This window comes from Emys orbicularis, chromosome 16 (genome assembly GCF_028017835.1).
Source record: "Emys orbicularis isolate rEmyOrb1 chromosome 16, rEmyOrb1.hap1, whole genome shotgun sequence".
Lineage (NCBI taxonomy): Eukaryota > Metazoa > Chordata > Testudines > Emydidae > Emys > Emys orbicularis.
In genome coordinates this window covers 12132092-12153203 of record NC_088698.1, presented here as the reverse complement: position 1 = coordinate 12153203, position 21112 = coordinate 12132092, and positions in this window count along the sequence as shown.

Sequence of the window (21112 nt, the reverse complement as noted above, 5' to 3'; positions counted from 1 at the left end):
GTAGTGACTCTGGGAAACGTGCAGGACATAGTGGATGGCTTTGCTGCAATGGGATTCCCAAACTGTGGTGGGGCGATAGACGGAACCCATATCCCTATCTTGCCACCGGCGCACCAAGCCACCGAGTACATAAACCGCAAGGGGTACTTTTCAATGCTGCTGCAAGCCCTGGTGGATCACAAGGGACGTTTCACCAACATCAACGTGGGCTGGCCGGGAAGGGTACATGATGCTCGCGTCTTCAGGCACTCTGTTCTGTTTCGAAGCTGGAGGAAGGGACTTTCTTCCCGGACCAGAAAATAACCGTTGGTGATGTTGAAATGCCTATCGTGATCCTTGGGGACCCAGCCTACCCCTTAATGCCATGGCTCATGAAGCCGTACACAGGCAGCCTGGACAGGAGTCAGGACCTGTTCAACTACAGGCTGAGCAAGTGCTGAATGGTGGTGGAATGTGCATTTGGGCGTTTAAAAGCGCGCTGGCGCAGCTTACTGACTCGCTCAGACCTTAGCGAAAAGAATATCCCCATTGTTATTGCTGCTTGCTGTGCGCTCCACAATATCTGTGAGAGTAAGGGGGAGACATTTATGGCGGGGTGGGAGGTAGAGGCAAATCGCCTGGCCGCTGATTACGCGCAGCCAGACACCAGGTCGGTTAGAGCAGCACAGCAGGGCGCGGTGCGCATCAGAGAAGCTTTGAAAACTAGTTTTGTGACTGGCCAGGCTACGGTGTGAAACTTCTGTTTGTTTCTCCTTGATGAAATCGCCACCCCCCCCACCCACCCGGTTAACTCTACTACCCTGTAAACCAAGCACCCCACCCTCCCCTCCCCTCCCCTCTTCAAGCACCACTTGCAGAGGCAATAAAGTCATTGTTACTTCACATTCATGCATTCTTTATTAATTCAGCACACAACTAGGGGGATAATTGCAAAGGTAGCCCGGGATGGGTGGGGGAGGAGGGAAGGAAAAGGACACACTGCACTTTAAAACTTTAAAACTTATTGCTCTGGAAATCATCTAGGCTGGAGTGATTGGGTGGCCGGAGGCCCCCCCACCGTGTTCTTGGGCGTCTGGGTGAGGAGGCAATGGGACTTGGGGAGGAGGGCTGTTGGTTACAGAGGGGCTGTAGCGGCGGTCTCTGCTCCTGCTGCCTTTCCTGCAGCTCAACCATACGCAGGAGCATATCACTTTGATGCTCCAGCAGCCGGAGCATCGACTCTTGCTTTCTGATTACAAGCTGACGCCACTTCTCCTCTTCAGCCCGCGTTTCAGCACGCAACCTCTGTTCTTCAGCCCGCCACCTCTCCTCTCGCTCATATTGGGCTTTTCTAAAATCAGTCATTGACTGCCTCCACGCATTCTGCTGTGCTCTGTCAGCGTGGGAGGCAGTCTGTAGTTCAGTGAACATTTCGTCACGCGTCCTTCGCTTCCTTCTTCGAATATTCACTAGCCTCTGTGAAGGTGAAACATTTGCAGCTGGTGGAGGAGAAGGGAGAGGTGGTTAAAAAAGATACATTTTAGAGAACAATGGGTACAGTCTTTCACGTTAGATTTTGCTGTTCACATCACACAGCACATGTGCTTTCGTTACAAGGTCGCATTTTTCCTCTTATATTGAGGGCCTGCCGGTTTGGTGTGAGAGATCACTCACGCAGTGCCAGGCCACAGATTTCAGCTTGCAGGCAGCCATGGTAAGACACAGTCTTTTGGCTTTTTTAACCTTGTTAACAAGTGGGGATGGTTTAAAACAGTACTGCTCTCATTAACCATACCAAGCACCCGTTGGGTTGGCCATTTAAAATGGGTTTGCAATGTAAAAGGAGGGGCTGCGGTTTCAGGTTTAACATGCAGCACAAACCCAACTAACTCCCCTCCCCCACACACCCAATTCTCTGGGATGGTCACTTCACCCCTCCCCCCCACCGCGTGGTTAACAGCGGGGAATATTTCTGTTCAGCAGAGCAGGAAGGGGCACCTCTGAATGTCCCCTTAATAAAATCACCCCATTTCAACCAGGTGACCATGAATGATATCACTCTCCTGAGGATAACAAAGAGCGATAAGGAATGGATGTTGTCTGCATGCCAGCAAACACCGGGACCATACGCTGCCATGCTTTGTTATGCAATGATTCCAGACTACGTGCTACTGGCCTGGCGTGGTAAAGTGTCCTACCATGGTGGACGGGATAAGGCAGCCCTCCCCAGAAACCTTTTGCAAAGGCTTTGGGAGTACATGAAGGAGAGCTTTCTGGAGATGTCCCTGGAGGATTTCCGCTCCATCCCCATACACGTTAACAGACTTTTCCAGTAGCTGTACTGGCCGCGATTGCCAGGGCAAATTAATCATTAATCATTAAACACGCTTGCTTTTAAACCATGTGTAATATTTACAAAGGTACACTCACCAGAGGTCCCCTGTGTGCCCACAGGGTCTTGGGTGAGTTCGGGGGTTACTGGTTCCAGGTCCAGGGTGATAAACATATCCTGGCTGTTGGGGAAACCGGTTTCTCCGCTTCCTTGCTGCTGTGAGCTATCTATGTTCTCTCCATCCTCATCTTCCTCGTCCGCCGAACCCGCTTCCCTGTGTCTTTCTCCAGTGAGGGACTCATAGCACACGCTTGGGGTAGTGGTGGCTGCACCCCCTAGAATGGCATGCAGCTCCGCGTAGAAGCGGCATGTTTGCGGCTCAGCCCCGGACCTTCTGTTTGCTTCTCTGGATTTGTGGTAGGCTTGCCTTAGCTCCTTAATTTTCACGCGGCACTGCTGTGCGTCCCTGTTATGGCCTCTGTCCTTCATGGCCTTGGAGACCTTTTCTAATATTTTGCCATTTCTTTTACTGCTTCGGAGTTCGGCTAGCACTGATTCATCTCCCCAGATGGCGAGCAGATCCCGTACCTCCCGTTCGGTCCAGGCTGGAGCTCTTTTGCGATCCTGGGACTGGGACTGGGACTCCATCACGGTTACCTGTGCTGATGAGCTCTGCATGGTCACCTGTGCTCTCCATGCTGAGCAAACAGGAAATGAAATTCAAACGTTCGTGGGGCTTTTCCTGTCTACCTGGCCAGTGCATCTGAGTTGAGAGTGCTGTCCAGAGCGGTCACAATGAAGCACTGTGGGATAGCTCCCGGAGGCCAATAACGTCGAATTCCGTCCACACTAACCCAATTCCGACCCCCTAAGGCCGATTTTATCGCTAATCCCCTCGTCGGAGGTGGTGTAAAGAAACCGGTTTAAAGGGCCCTTTAAGTCGAAAGAAAGGGCTTCGTCGTGTAAACGTGTCCAGGCTTAATTCGATTTAACGCGGCTAAAGTCGACCTAAACTCGTAGTGTAGATCAGGCCTAAATCAGAAAAAGGCACTTTTATTCTGGAATAAGAGTGCCCACACAGGGAGCTATTCCAGAATACCTATTTTGGTAAATTTCCAACTGTAAACAAGACTTTAAGGACTGACTGCACTGAAGACAATGAAGTTACACATCAGTAATACAATTAGTCTGAGATCAGATTCAGGCCCTAACATATCTCATTATGGAATTTTTGTTTCTGTTAAGAACTCACTCAAATCGAAAGAAAAAGCAGCAGCTCTGAGGATATTACTCTGAAAAGATACGTAACATCTCAAGCTTAATTATCTATATCATATGAAATTGCTTAAAATTTTTAACTAATTTATCTGTCTTTTTTTTTTTTGCTATTTGTTCACATTTTGCATCTCAATTTGGGCAAGAGAAACTTAAAAATTTCACTCATTTACACTTTGCTTTTAGTCGGTTTCACTTTCAACTTCTCATGCACTATCATTATAATCCAATATTGGCTTTGAAAAATAAGGAAACATTTGGTTTTTTGTGTGGGGGTGGGGAGGGGGTAACACTGTTTTCCTTGGAATAAAAAAATAAAGGCAGAAAATAATGATGTTTGTTTCTAGTTATGATTTTTTTTTTTTTAAGAACAAAGCTTACACATTTGCGATCAAAATATAGCCTGACAATATCGCTAAGATACCCAGCTACTTGGGCAGGCCCCTACACCTACATGGAGCTCCTCTGAATTCAATAGGGTTCCATGCAGCTGAAGCAGTCCACACACATGATGTCACTTGCATGATCAGAGTCTTACTAGACCCATAAAGTCAAACCTTCCCCTCTAGGTTATGGCTGTGCACCTTGTCAGAGTTTCAGGCCAGTAGTTGGCCAGCTGTCACCAGATATCAAAGAAAAGCTCAGGCATGTAAACTGGATAAGAGGCCTGTTGAGTTCATACCTCTTATCCTTGAGTTTCTAACCAGAACAGATAGATAAGCCTAAAACTGCACAACCAAATGTTTTTACACTCAATCAGGAAAATGAAATAGCTTAACTATTTCTTTTCCCATCTTAATGTACACGTTATGGGATTTTTCATAAATCCCATGAAATTTTAGATATGTGGTCTTTACAGATTACCTTGTATTCCAGTGAGTGGCATTGGTTCATAAAATGAGGCAGAATAGCACTCTCTATTATGTTTGTAAACTGGAAATACTGTTGATTTTTATTATAAAGACATAAAAGAAATTGTAAAAAGTAGTATGTTTGATACAATGTTAACTAAAAAACCAGAAGAAATGTTAATTCAAGGAAAGAGAATTGCTTGGGCAAATAACTGAAAACCAAGAGAACTGCAAAACCGCAGATATGGAAGCCAGGACAAGGGTTAACTCAAGATATCAAACCACTTTTGTGCACTAATATTGGCAGATTCTTTTTATTTATTGGTATCATCAACCAATATAACAGATGAGTGCCAGCATATGCTTTAAATCCAACTCAGCCATGCCTTGAGACCCCTTGCTAGGGTATCTTTATAGGCAAGGAAGCCTTAATGGGACTTCTGTTAGAGTCAGCAAATACAATACTAGAAATCTAGAGGGGGCACTAGTGAGCAACAAGAGATGTTCCTTCCCTAAGGACATGCTGGAATTCCAACATGGCTACACTAAGTCACCATGCTGGCCAACCAGCAAAATACTTGGGAGACAGCTACACTATTTCCAGGCAAACATACTCATGCCTCCTGCTTCCGTCTCTAAATTCAGGCTGCAGAAACCATAATGTGAGATCTTTACTTCAGCACTGCTCTGGTTGCTATGGAGACAGGAAGCTGCTGCAGATGGTCCCTGATTGTCTCTTATCGTCCTCACAACACTCAGTCCCTGGTAGCACACATCAAGAATTCACATATTCTGACTAAAGTACTGAGGTCTTCATTCAATTTATATTCAGCCTTCTCTCAAGCAAAACTCTCATTGAAGTATTGAGAATGTGCTGGAGTACAAATTAAAAAATAATAGAGACCCAAATTCTGGCATCTTTAAGACACAGTAAACATGGAAACTGTTATTTTCTCATCCCAGATGGATCACTTTCTCTGTATTTAATACAGCAGAGTCAGTGAATCTGTTTCTATGCACATCCACCAGCCATTGCCCCTTGCAGAGCTGGGCTTCAGGAACCATTGGCACTACTGCAACGCTGATGCTGCAGCAACAGAGCTCAGCCTGGGGGTAAAATTCCTCTCAAACTCCATATAATCCTCCAAAATGCATAAAATGTGCTAGAAGGACTTACCTGTTAGCAGAAGAATCATGACTCAATCCAGATCCCCTTGTTTAGCAGCAGCCTCTTCTTTAGAGTAGCTTGGGTAGGGTCATTCCTCGGAAGTTTAAATTATGTTTCAGATTCTTGAAATGCCATAGATTTTAAGTCCTACTAATACATGCTCAGTTGGAATGGAGGCATTGGCTCAGATATTTGCTTGCGCCATTCAGAGCTCCACTTAGTGCAACCACTTGGGGTGCAAAAGTGGCTATGCAGCCATGTGTGCACTCCCCCAATCACTAGGGCTGTCTCAGGTTCCTCTAAATTATGTTGTCTGACAACACCATCTCTAAGGAGCCATTATGCCAACTACAGCCGCCTAAACCACAACATGCTCCAGCCACACACACTCCCACCCATGAAACGCCCCCTACATTAGTGGAAGCTAGGAGAGTGCAGCGTGGAGCCTATTTCACCTGCTGTGCACCAGCTAGGGATACCCCAACACTAGCAGATTCCTCACAGCTGCCCTGTTCGGACAAGCTTTATGTTCCCTTTGCAACACTGAAGGTGTGGAAAGGCGTTGGAGCAGGGCCTAGGATCCGGCCTGTTGATTTCGGTGTCTCTCAGCAAAAAATGAAATTCACCTGGAGTAATGGATACAACTAGTGAAAGTATCACTGTGGGTTTTGAGGTTTCCAGTATGATCCTACTGGAACACATGTGGAACCCGTGGATTTGTTTATTTCTTCCCTTAGACCCATTACCAAACTGAAAAGTTCTTCAGACAGCTTACCAGAAAAGTCCAACTACTAGCAGACTGCCCCCAAAGTGGGTTTGACCATTTTCAATGGATGTCACAACACATCAAATATAGTTCACATTCCTTTAAATACAAAATTGTAGGCATGTAATCCCTTGGAAAATGGTCTTTAAGAACAAATGCATATATGTGCCAGTCATTGGACTGTAGATATTACCCTGCCACACCTTTCACCATTAATATACTCTGGCTGTACAGCCAAATACCAAGCAAGAAATAAGCCCTCACGTGGCCACAGCTTCTAAATTGGGTCAGAAGAATTTATTTGCAATAGTGAAGTCTGCTAGAACCAGATATGCCGCAGCATGGAAATACCAGCTATTCACAGCTATCCAAAACATACTTCAACTACTGATGGCTATTCCAAATCTCTGGAGTTTAATATCAGTTACATAAGTGCTGCCAGCGGAAGCTGATGGTTGCAGGAACAATGTCATACCATTAACCAGTCAGAGCTTACTGATGCTGAGGTCTGATTACAAGAAATCTCTCTGGGAGTGGTACTTATGGCAATGACAAAAAAGATGGCAGCATGGATACAACATTGCCTGACTTCCCTGGGGCATCTGAACACCACAGAATTTGGATGTTAACCATACTGTTCAAGCAAAGTTGCTTCACCATCCACTCAACCAGCTGGAACTCAGGATTATTAACAGATGGATGGAAGGGTTTCTTGTATATTAATTCACATACCCAGCCTTTCATTTGATTGTGTCTTTAGATTGTAAACCCTTCAAGACAGGGATTCCCTTTTGTCTTTGTTTGTTCAGCGTCCAGCACAATGCAGCCCCAATCCTGACCGGATCATTGTGTGCTATGTTATATAATATTTACTACTAATAATAATTAATAGAGAATGAAAGACAAGAGAAAAACCCAAACACATACACAATGTGGCAAAATCTTGTGGGAGATAACCTAGCCCTTTATGGAATTAGAAGTTGTCTAAATGCAGTCATATCCAAACGTTATAGAGGAAACATTAAAGGACCAGAAAACAACAACACATATGTAAATACCATTCTTCACACTCATGCCCAACACTAATGTGCAACTAACTATAGAATATTTAAGACATTATCAGCTATAATTAGCGTATCTTTAGCTTTCCCATTTATGACAAGAAAGAATAAGCATCTCTAATTGCAACAGACAGTGGCTTGTAGTCATGTCTTGGTTCCTACTGCTTCTAGTTTACAACTGGGGGAAATCTAACAACTTGTTGATTCTAACTGTAAAATCCATCAAAGAGACTCCTGTGGGCAATGAGGATGAGAATCCTGGGCCTTGATCCCAAATCATTAATACTGATAGCCATGTGTCCTAGATTGATATGTGTCCCTATCAAACTAAGTTATTCTCAACCACCACCCCAGATCTCCACAGAGCCTGAAATGTTGAAGTCACAGTAGGACATACCCGCACAGTCTTGTATCTGCTCACAATTTGCTCCTTCCACAAGTTTTTAAACATTTTTTCTTCTACATCATACCTTATGCATGGACACTCTTCCTGAACTGATCCATAGAGCTCCAGCCCTTACCTTCAAATCCCTCCTCAGGACTTACTTCTGCTGTGACCCCTACAACAAATCAGACAACACATGAAGCTAGGCTGAAGAGCACTTGGGAAAAGTCAATGTTTATGGAACTAAAAACAAAAAAGCAAATATACATAAAATGGCATGTTTGATTTGTTTTCCTTCGCTTTCCCACCTTTTTATGCTGCTTGTAAGATTGTAAGCTGTCTGGGGCAGACACTCTGCCTACCTCTCTGTTTGTACTGGGCCTAGCACAACTGGGCTTTGATCCTAAATGGATCCTCTGAGGCTTGCTGTAATATAAATATTAAATAATAATTTATTGATATCAAATATGATTTCCCAACTGAGTACTTAATATGTCACAGAAGCATACCATACTAGATCATCTTCTCTAACATGAAAACCTCTAGCTGTGACTGTTTTTCAAGTTGGTGATCCCGTGTGAGGCATAGAACATTTACTTTTCTAGGAAACACTTGAACATCTAATTGAACTCCATCTTCTGAGCAGCAAGCCTTATGAAAAACTGAAGCAGATTGGAATTATGCACAATTTCCAGTAGGAGTCAACTTTTACTGTGTCTAGCTTGAATACCAATGCAGCGTATTCCTACTATGCTTGAAATAAATACCCCACCCTACTGCGTAATCTCCTTAGTAGTTCTCATGCTAACTAAATTGTGTTTTATTTTCTCTTTATTTTGCAAGTGTGCAACGGGTTCAATCCTTTGGCCAATTTCTAGACTTAATTACACATTACAATCAGACGTTAATAAAACTTTCAAAGATTTTGCATGGTTCATATACAAGATGTGTGGTGCATGGCCAATTTCAAACAGGGACAAAATAGGTCATTAAGATTGGTGCATCAAATTGCATCAATGAAAGAACAAAAGAGTCTTGTATAACACCACCACTATATGCGGAGCTGGTAGGCTTTTGTAGCATGGCTTTTATCCCCTGGGCATATGTCCAGATTGGACCACATTCTTTTTGATATTAGAACACTGCAAGAGAAATCTTGACCTCTTATGAAATTTGGAGATGGGCATATTTCATCCTCTAATCTTCTTCCTTTTTATTTCCATTTATAATTACCCGCTTAACATAAATCCCTCTTTTATATTGCTAATACAAACATTTCTGATGTACAAGCAATGTTTCCGAGCTTAGATTTAAGTAAACACAACAGAAGGAAGATAGGGCAAGGAAAACAGTTGATGCGCGAGTAGTACACTGAACAGGGAATATACATTGTCTTATGACATTTATGCCTAGCTAGATGGGCCTCTCACCTAAACAATTATTGCTATTTATATTGCAGTAGCACACAAAAGCCCCAGTCAGGATTGGGGTTCCATCGTGCTAGGCACTGTACAAATACATAGGCAGAGATAGCCTCTGCCCTGAAGAGCGTACAATCTAAACAGAAAAAACAAATGGAGAGGGGGCAGGATACAACTAGCAAAATGTTGGAGATACTAGTTAATGAAGAACAGTCTCAAACACAGTAAAAACATGAAACACTATAGCATATAGTCCCTCTACATGCATTATGTTAAGTCTAATAAGCATGCCACTACCCCAGAATTACTACACTGATTGTAACCCTTCTATGTCAAACAAAAGTCAAAGACAAAACAAAACAAAACAGAAAAGCTGGGGTTAGTTATAAGTGTAAGCAGAGTCAGGATGAGCTCTACCCTGACATCTGGTGGTGAATTATGGCGAGTGTGGAAAAGAACTCCAGGGGCTGATCTTGTTTGCATAGGCACACCCACTCGCCTGGCATGAAACAACAGCAACTGAAAGTGGTTACTTTGGCTGGTGTGGGATCCGCAGTTTCTCTGTTATTGGGGCAGGAAGAATAAAGTTTTGTTACCCTGATTCTGTGAATCAAGGCCAGTGGAACTGTTGTATGACAGAAGGACTGAGTGAGTCCTTCACCATTACCTAAGTAGCACTTGCTTGACAAGGGGCATGGGTTACAAAACCCAATGAATTGAGAGAGGATGGGGACGGGTATTTGTACCAGATGGTATGGGCCCCCTCTGAGGGTTTGAAACACCAATTGCACTACCTCCACTGTTGAATGTCAGAGCTAACTTTGATTCCATTAGGAGTCTAGTTACAGGCTTTTTGGGCCAATGGTGCACTAGCACTGGGGCTCCCCTACTATGAGCTGAAATCACAAAAGAGCTAAAGTTATTAAGAGCTGAGATCACTGAGTGCTGTGTTAACTAGTGGGGGAGCCTGAAGCTATATTGCTAAGCAGCTGGCGGGGCAATTTGTGGGGACAACTGGAGGAGCAGTGAGTGGCGCGGAGCCTTGCGGGGCCGGTTGGAGTGGCCCGAGGAACGGCGAGCGGAGCTGTTTGTGGGGACGGCTGGAGCGGCTCACAGATCGGTGAGCGGAGCGGAGCAGTTCGTGGGATGGCAGGAAGTGGACTGGCTTGTGGTGAAGGCTGCGACGGAACCCCCATGGAGAAACAGATGGCCGGCTGGCCTCGGATCACGTAAGGTGCCCCTTAACACCCTGCGTGCCCCCCCTTTTACTCTGGGGCTGCACTGACCAGGGATAGAGACTTTGGGGGTTGTTGGACTTTTGGGACGTTGGGTGGTTGCTGGACCCAAGAGACTTTGGGGGTGTTGGACTTTGGGGACTCTGGGTGATTTTTGGGTTGCTGGATTCAAGAACCAAAGGGAAAGGACACAGCCCAGTTTGCTGGGGTGGGTTTTTTTGCTCATGGTTTCTGTTATGAATCATGTTTGTGGTGTTTTTCCAATTTAATGCTGAGGTCGTTTACCTCATGTTATTAAACATTTTCTGCTACACTCAGACTCCGTCCTTGCGAGAGGGGAAGTATTGCCTCCTAGAGGCACCCGGGGGGTGGTATGTAATTGTCCCAGGTCACTGGGTGGGGGCTCGAGCCGGTTTTGCATTGCGTTATTGAAACAGAACCCCTAGATACAGAACCCGGCCCTTGTTGCTGCCAACTTAGATGGGCAGAAGGGTTACATAAGCACAATAGAATAAGGCAAAAATCATAAACAAATAGATAGAAAAAAGGCAAATTATGATTTTTTTTAAAATTACATTAGGCCAGGATTATTAGTTCTAGTCTTAAAAAAATATATAATAACAAAATCTAATGGCCAAGCATCTCTCTGACCATTTGTCTACAAGCTGAACCTAAAAGGAACTCGTTTTAAGATTGCCATACTGCTAAGCTACAACAGGAAACCAGGATGGGATCTACTACTACTTCTGGGAATTCACTTACTCCTGAGGGCAGTCTGTGCCAAAAAAATAAAAATTCTGTGCACAATATTTCAAAATTCAGCAAAATTCTGCAAATGTTATTTGTCAAATAAATGTGGAGGCACCAGCATGGCATTGGGGAGTACAGGCCACTGGCTGCACAGAGGTAGGAGATCACACTGCAGCGCCCCCTTGGGACATGGCTCAGCAGCGAGGCTGCACCCAACCCTGACACAGCGCAAGGACCGAGCCTGCCCCAGAAACACCCCAGAGCCCTGCCCCTCCATACCAGGTGTGGGCAGGCTGGCTCAGCCAGGCAGTATCCAAGTGTGGAGGGGCTTAGTTTGGGGGGGATGCAGGTGTAGGTTGAGAGGGTTCTATGTGGGGCAATCTGGGTGTGGAAGGCTCAGTGCGGGATCTGGGTGTGGGGAGGATCTGGATGCACAGGGGCTTGTTGGGGGATTCTGGGTGCAATAATAATAGACTCGGCAGGGGAAGTCCAGGTGAAGGTGGTTGGGGCTCAGCAGGGCAGGGTCTGGGTGTGGGAGAGGATAGAGCTCAGCAGGGGGGTCGGTGTGGGGGGGTTCAATGAGGAGCGGTGCTGGGGGAGTGGGGCTCAGTGGGATGGGGATCCAGGTGGAGCTTGTTGGGGCTCAGTGGAGTGGGGATCTGGGTGCGGGTGGCTTGTTGGGGTGGTCCAGGTGCAGGGGGAGTGGGGTTCAGCAGAGGAGGTTCTGGGTGTGTGTGGGGAGGTGAGACTTGGTGGGAGGGTCTGGGTATGAGGGGGTCTGGATCACAGGGGTAGGGGGAGCAGCTCCCCGTACCGTGATCCCCTGCAGCTGAGGAGCAATGGGTGGGAAGTTTGCAGAGCTTCCTGTAGCCTGGGGAGAAATCTGGGGGTGGGTCTGACCCAGCCCCGGATGCCATGCAGAGGAAGAGGAAGTCCCGTCCTCCCCAGCCCAGCCAGGACTAGCAGCTGAGCCTGGCACAGGGTAGGAGCCACCAGCCGGGTCTTCCCCAGTTCCACCCCCTCCCCCACAGTGATTTACCTCTCTGCCGGCTGCCCTGGGCACCCAAAACATACTGCTGGGGAGAGCTGCATGACTGCTTGTGTGGTTTCCCTTTGCTTCCCGTCAGAAAGTAATTTTTCTGCAGGGAAGCAAAGAAATCTGCAGGGGGACATGAATTCTGTGCATGCGCATTGCCACATAATTTGCACAGGTGTAATTCACTGTCCACTACCAAAAGAGCCATGGACATAATCAGAGAGAATCCTGAGGTGTTTTGAGTTTGTTGCCCAGAAAACTTGAGAAATACCATTTTGAATGAAAAACTTGGTTTTCAAATATATTTTTACAAAAGATGTGCACTTCTTACTTTTCAAGCTTTTGGGTGGCTGAGCTGAGCTCAATGACTAACCTAAAATAGTTTTAAGCCTGAAGATGTTTCTAAATGATTGTTGTTGATCCATGTATGTTTTTCTTTCATTATCAGATGAAACTTATCTTTTTCCTCTAATAAATCTGCCCATTCAGCTGAGCTCTGAGGGATCTTATTAAAAATAAATATAAATAAATAAATATTGGTTATTATTGGTTAAGAGCTAAAACAAAAGTATATTTCCTGAGCAAATCCTCCTATGGAGGCCTCAAATTCCAAAGCTAGAAGTTATTTAGATTTATGTTAATAAAGTTTTGAAAACATTTTGGTTTCAAAACTGATGTGCACAAAGCAATAGCTGAATCATAGCAACATAGTTGGAGTTTAAATGATCAGCCCCACCATCGATTATATTACCAAGACAACGAAGTAACTATCTGAAATAAGCCACACATAAAAGAGCCTCTGCAACATTCAAGGAGCAGCAGTAGACAGTATTCTGCTACATTATCTGCTGTTACAGCCTGGCCCAGTAACCCACTGTACAGTCACCAGTCCGTTGCAAGTGGACCTAATTGCTGGATCCCATGTGCTGCTAAAGCAACTAGATCTGGATAGGGTCTACTCGCTGTTTCCAGCAGTGGTCTCCAACCTTTTTTTGCACAAGATCACTTTTTGAATATAAGTGCAACCCAGGATCTACCCCGCCCCTTCCTCAAGGCCTCGCCCCACTCACTCCATTCCCCCCCCCATTGCTTGCTCTCCCCCACCCTCACTCACTTTCACCAAGCTGGGGCAGGGGGGTTGAGGTTCAGGAGGGGGTGCAGGCTCTGGACCAAGGGGTTCGCAGTTGGGAGGGGGCTCCGGGCTGAGCCTGGGGCAGGGAATAGAGGTGCAGGAGGGGGTGAGGGGTGTAAGCTCTGGGAGGGAGTTTGGGTGCAGGAGGGAGCTCCGGGCTGGGGCAGAATGTTGGGGTGCAGGAGGGGGTGCAGGGTGTGGTCTCTGGGAATATGGGTGCAGGAAGGGGCATGGGGTGCTGGCTGTGGGAGCGGGCTCGGGGCTGGGATGCAGGCTTCTGCTGGGGGGCACTTACCTTGGGCAGCTCCTGGTCGGCAGTGCAGCGGGGCTGAGGCAGGCTCCCTGCCTGCCCCAGCCCCACTCAGGCACATCGGCACCTCCTGCCCATCACGAGCCAGGCCACCCCCCACACACACTTTGCCAGCCACTAGTGCACCATGTGGGCACGCTGATCCTGGAAGGGGCCAACATGCCCCTGCGGCCCCTGGGAGGTGAACATGACTCCGTGTGCTGCCCCTCTCTGCGGGCACTGCCCCCACAGCTCCCACTGGCCACAGCTACCCGTTCCCAGCCAATGAGAGCTGCAGGGGCGGTGCTTGCAGGCAGGAGCAGCATGTGGAGACCCCTGCCCCCCTCCCCCCACGGGAGCATGCTGGCTGCTTCTAGGAGTGGCATGGGGCTGTGGCAGGCATAGAGCCTGCCTTAGCAGCAGCCCCACTGAGTTAGCTGTGGCCGGAGATTGCAATAGACTAGGAGAGTCTCCAGGATCAACCGGTCGATCATGATAGACTGGTTGGTGACCACTGGTCTATAGGGTACACTCCCAGGCTCAGACCTCCTGTTTGACGATGACCCTCCTTGGGCCACAGCTGCTCAGCCACTTTACACCCCTCCCCGCCCCAAATCAATGTTGGAGACATCCAAACCCTCCTAGTCACTTATCCAAACTTCCCCAGAGCTCCACCTAGGCTGTTGTCTCTCTGGGCTTCTAGATTAATCCGTATGGGGAAAATACGGCAGGAAAGCAAAGAACACTGGCTTAACAAAGCAATTTCTTAACCGTAGTCACTTTACTGTTAAAAAGCACTGAAGAGTTACAGATCTTTGAAAAATAACAAGGTCTGAATTACACTTTCCAATTCCAAGTTTTGTCAGCATTTCAAGCTGGGCAGAGTCCCTCCTGCCTTTTCTCCTGCACTTCCTGCCTACTTGGGGCAGTGGTTGGCCCCCTGCACAGAGCTTCACCCACTTTTAAAAGGAGTCTCTGTCTCTCTTGCCATGTGATCCACGTAACATGCATGTCCCGTCCCCCGTGTGGACTCCTATGTAGAAAATCCATTGTTCCATGGGGATAGGCCAGTAGTTCAGAGACAGAGTCAATGGCCCTAGATTGCCATCTTGAAGAACTATCACCGAGAAGCCATCAAAAAGGTGTCTAGCTCTTTTCCTGGGTAGTGCATTGTCTGGAATGCATTACAATAAGTTGCCATGGACAAGTTTATATATGTGATATGTGCAGTAAATAATATAAAATGCAGTTTATAATTGGATATAGACACATCCCACTGTCACACCCATCCCTTATGTGGTGGGGGTGTCACATGTTTAGAGGTAGAGGCATAAGGACAAGGTGGCAAGAAGTAGTTATGGTTTTTTTTTTTTTTTAAACCTTTTTTTGAAATACAAGTGTTGCAGATTGTGTGCATAGCCTTGATCTTGTTTAAGGTTTCCCTCAAATTGACAGAACCTGCCTTTGGTCCTGGGAAGTTACTACACATCTGTTCTCTCCGTATCTTTCCCAGTAAACCTATCTACACAGGAAAACAAATAGCTTCTATTTATTGAACCAGGTGGAGACAGTCCTGCAGAACAGATCACTCAGAACTTCAGCTTCTGAATGCAAATGTTTTGTCACCATAAAAGTCAAACTGATAGAGCCTTATCTCAAAGATCATCAAAAATAAAAAACTACACACTTCGCCCTCCTAAACATGTAGCCATTGGGTGTGTCTGGTGATTTGCAAACCCCTTCAAATAAACAGAAAGCCACAATAGTTAAGAATAAAATTGTCAGACACATAGAAAAACAAACTGTTGAGCAATAGTCAACATGGTTTCTGTAAAGGGAAATCATGTCTTACTAATCTATTGGAGTTCTTTGAAGGGGTCAACAACCGTGGACAAGGGGGATCCAGTGGACATAGTGTACTTAGATTTCCAGAAAGCCTTTGACAAGGTCCCTCACCAAAGGCTCTTACGTAAATTAAGCTGTCATGGGATAAAAGGGAAGGTCCTTTCATGGATTGAGAACTGGTTAAAAGACCGGGAACAAAGGGTAGGAATTAATGGTAAATTCTCAGAATGGAAAGGGGTAACTAGTGGTGTTCCACAAGGGTCAGTCCTTGAACCAATCCTATTCAACTTATTTATAAATGATCTGGAGAAAGGGGTAAACAGTGAGGTGGCAAAGTTTGCAGATGATACTAAACTGCTCAAGATAGTTAAGACCAAAGCAGACTGTGACGAACTTCAAAAAGATCTCACAAAACTAAGTGATTGGGCAACAAAATGGCAAATGAAATTTAATGTGGATAAATGTAAAGTAATGCACATTGGAAAAAATAACCCCAACTATACATACAATATGATAGGGGCTAATTTAGCTACAACAAGTCAGGAAAAAGATCTTGGAGTCATCGTGGATAGTTCTCTGAAGATGTCCACGCAGTGTGCAGAGGCGGTCAAAAAAGCAAACAGGATGTTAGGGATCATTAAAAAGGGGATAGAGAATAAGACTGAGAATATATTATTGCCCTTATATAAATCGATGGTACGCCCACATCTCAAATACTGCGTACAGATGTGGTCTCCTCATCTCAAAAAAGATATAGTGGTACTAGAAAAGGTTCAGAAAAGGGCAACTAAAATGATTAGGGGTTTGGAACGGGTCCCATATGAGGGGAGATTAAAGACTCTTCAGCTTGGAAAAGAGGAGACTAAGGGGGGATATGATAGAGGTATATAAAATCATGAGTGATGTGGAGAAAGTGGATAAGGAAAAGTTATTTACTTATTCCCATAATACAAGAACTAGGGGTCACCAAATGAAATTAATAGGCAGCAGGTTTAAAACAAATACAAGGAAGTTCTGCTTCACGCAGCGCACAGTCAACTTGTGGAACTCCTTACCTGAGGAGGTTGTGAAGGCTAGGACTATAACAGCATTTAAAAGAGAACTGGATAAATTCATGGTGGTTAAGTCCATTAATGGCTATTAGCCAGGACGGGTAAGGAATGGTGTCCCTAGCCTCTGTTTGTCAGAGGATGGAGATGGATGGCAGGAGAGAGATCACTTGATCATTGCCTGTTAGGTCCACTCCCTCTGGGGCACCTGGCATTGGCCACTGTCAGTAGACAGGATACTGGGCTAGATGGACCTTTGGTCTAACCCGGTACGGCCGTTCTTATGTTCAATATTTAAATTGGATTTTCAGTGACCTTTTCTATGCTAGAGAGAGAATCACATACAGTGGAACAACAAATTTATCTAAAAGACCTGAGTTTGATACTTTAAAGTCTATTCTACTCTATTTTACTGGCCAGTGGCACTAGAGGTAGCATAGTTTATATTAGATGGCTCTTCTACTAAATGAACTAGATTCAGATTTCGGTTACACCAAAGTAAAACCAGACTAACCCCACTAAAGTCAAAAGAGTTACTCCAGATTTACAGCGAGATCAGATCTGATCTAATATGTCCAACAATTTAAGCAGCAGCAAAAGTATCAAGGGGGTGGGGGGGAATAGCTCAGTGGTTTGAGCATTGGCCTGCTAAACCCAGGGTTGTGAGTTCAATCCTTGAGGGGGCCACTTAGGGATCTGGGGCAAAATCAGTACTTGGTCCTGCTAGTGAAGGCAGGGGGCTGGACTCGATGACCTTTCAAGATCCCTTCCAGTTGTAGGAGATAGGATAGAATTAAAAAGATACTAAAACTGCCATTTTGTAATGTAACTAAGAAGTAATATCAGATTTGAAAAATACTACGTTCACTAACTTTCACTTTTGACCCTTTGGGTCACTCAGCAATTGTGCTTTTCATTTTCAAAGCTCTTTACAAACATTAACTAAATAATCTGAAGAACAAAATCAAATCAGTGAGAGGGAAAAATGATTTAAACAAAAATAAACTAAAATTAGGATTATGGCTGTTCACAAGAACTACTCCAAAGCATGTTGCCTCAAATGGCTCTTGCCTCCTATACTTTGATTTAAAGTTTTTTTCATCATACAAGTTTTCAGACATCCAAAGATTCACAATTTTATATCTTATTTTGAATGCAAAATGAATCTGAATTGTCACATAGAGGCAGAGACAACCCTGTTGGCCTCCAAGTTCCCTACTATTAGAGTACCAAAAAGATTTTAACAGCAATCAAATGTGCATATTCACTCCTTAAAATAGAGAATAATCACGGTCATGTGCTAACATCTGGATCACGTCTTCAGTGTAATATCACATACAACAAAATGAGCTATCAAATAAAAATAAGGAATTCATTTCTTTTGGGAGCAGCAAACAGAAGGCTGCATTGGTAATGCATAGCATTTACAGAATAACTAACCCTTATATAATTTATCAAGTCTGTCCCCCACCACAATATTCTTACCAACAAGAGTGAAACTTTCAAGGACTATTGTCCCAAAATGCACTTGTTGGACTTGTTGCCACTGACTCACTAATTTCTGTGCCTCTGATTCTTGAGTCACCCAGGGTGTGGAGAACTATTAAAACAAACAAAAGAGAAATTGTGCTTTGATACTCTAGTATAATATGAATGGAGACTGGCAATACAAAAAGATATTCCTTACACTCTTTGGTACTTAAAGCAATTAGATTAACTTTATGTAAAGACAAAATCAGATTAATGCTTAAACTGTGGAAACCAACCATTTCCCCATCAGTCATACCACAATGAACCTGCCTTCAGTATTTAAATATGAAGAAAGCATGTTGGAAAGGGACTTCAGAGGATCACACCCTCACTGAAATACTTTGGGGACAGTTACCAACAAAATCAAAATATCAAAGTAACAAATGACCAAAGCGAAATATTTCACATTAAAGCAGCAACTTTAGTAAAGGTGTCACATACAGGAGGGCTGCCAAGCGACTGATCTTTATTTCCTGTTCCCAGTCACCCAAAATCAGATCAGGATTACAAAAAGAGTATACCCCTGTCACACAGTTGGGGTTCAGTAACCATTGATTCCAGTGATTATTACAGCAATATACTTTATGTTCTGAGATTTTTAAACTTTGGCGAAAAGTGGTTGTTTTTTTAAATTAGCTGTAACTATCCTTTGGATGGCTTTTATAGCTGTTTGTCAGCTCAAAATATATCAAATGCAGCCAAATAAGGCATTTCAGGGGTATGGCAACAATTCCAGTAATTAAAGGAAATGTGAAAGGGGTAAGGAGGATAAATCAAAACTCCAGATCCTAATGACTGTGTAATTTACTCCAAGTACACCACTGAAGACTCTCTCCCTTAGACATGGGACAAAATCCTTAGAAGATCAGACTAGAACAAAAGTTCTCTCTATAGCCAGGCAGCCACATCCCTTTACCTTTCATATCCTATAAAAAGGATCAGAGCGGACATCAGGCAGGTCATTCAGAGCTGGTCTCCACTAGGAACTTATCCCTGAGAGACAGAGCTGTACTAATGTGTGAAAAATCCACACCCCTGAGAGATGTAGCTAAAACCAACATAATCACCAGTGTAGCCAGCGCTAGGACAATGGAAGAATTCTTCATTGACCTAGCTACCACTTCTCCAGGAGATACAGCTGTGCAGCTGTAGCATTTAAAGTGTAGACATTCTCTTTGTTCAAATATTTTACCCTACAGAGTTGTATGACCCTTAGAGGACTTACAGACTCTCACAATCACATTGTGAAGTTGAATGACCAGGTACTGTGGAATAATACCCTGGTTGCGTGCCATTACCAAGGAAACATAGGATATAAATTCTAGAAGCTAGCTCTGCTAGGTGAATGAAAAGGCAATTAAGGTCAGTTTTGGAACAATCTTTGATGAGAGCAAAACAAAACCAAATTTTTGAGTACACTGAAGGGCTGAGTACTTAGCCCAAAAAGGCTCAGTCATCTTGCCAAAGACAGAAAAATATGACAAGTTACATGTTGTAGAGTATGGTCTATCATGGGATTGAACTGTCAAATCTCCACACAAATTGAGGAATGTAAAACCATCAAAGTATTGGAATTATAGACGAGGAAAGAGGTAAGAGTTATAACTCAAAGTCGCACGGGTTTCCCCCCCATAACTACTTACATGTTGGTTCAAAATATTGTTTCCTCCAGCATGGTTTTTTTTTTTTTTTTCTATTGCTGCATTCTTGTACCATGAACAGTAATATTGGAACCTGTAAGTAAGAGTAATAATTTATGTTCACCTACCTCGTGGAAACTACTTTATTATAAATAGCTATAGTAATATAATAGACAAGAGAACAGACTAATAGGACTACCTTTCAAATATGCTATTTGGTATTCAGAGGGATCCAAAGAGACTACCTTTACTAGAAATAAAATTCTGAAAAAAAAATTTGGTGACTGCTAAAATTTAGACTGTTCTAACTTCTAGTAAAACTATCCACCTAAACCAATGTTTTCAGGCTGACATATTAGTTGCTGTCCTTTGTTATTCATCTTTCCACAAAATATTTTATGGACACCTAGCCCCATAAAGAAGGAAAGGATACCTGGAGATCCCAGGGCTTATAGTCTTGGAATCCAATGACTGGGTGCTCCTCTAGAGCCTCATCTTTAACAATTTTATTACTCAAAGTTTATTACTTACAAAAATTTTATATTGTATTTTAAATCTTTCATATTTATAAATTATAATTTTAGCTCAAATACTCTTGCAAACATGGATCTCCAGAAGAATCCTCTTTGTTAATGAAACTGTAACAAAGGAAGTCTGGGCTAGTGGTGCACACTTTTGTTAGCAATCTTATTCTCCTTAATAATTTTTCCCTTCCTAGTATCAAACATATTGCTTAGCTGCTATTTGTTCTTCTCTGAAGCTATTTCACTGGATTCCCACACGTGGGTCTTGAATTTCTAGTGGGATACAGGAGGAAATTCTCATAGCCCTTTAGGTTCCTTGCCCCCCCTAAAGTATTTGCCAGCACACCTTACACACAGATCAAATCCCACTAACTTTTCTCTATCTGAAAGCATAAGCATGAAGAGACTCCACTGAGCAACTGACCTTTAGGTAGACCCCATGCAAGTGGCCTGGATGATCACATCTACAGGTTATTCTTACAGACATGGTTGTGAATGTTAACCACCATTGTAAAATGCTGAGGAAATGCCACATTGTGCTAGCTTGTCAGAAAGAGAATCATATCTCAATAAGGCACCTACTTATTTTCTTGTGCGGTACTCTGATATATCAGTGAATGGTGGATGTCTATAGTACCTTATTCCTCCAGACACTGGCTCTTTAACATATAAAACATTGCAAAGGTAGGGAGACAGTTTTTGAAACAAACAAAAAAAATCCATCTATCCCAAAACCCTAAGAAAAAGAAAGACTCAGAACTAAGACCCCCTTATATCCACATGGAGCTTTAAGTACTTCATGTTTTTCATACTAATCTCTTCAAAAACTGTACTATTACACCTG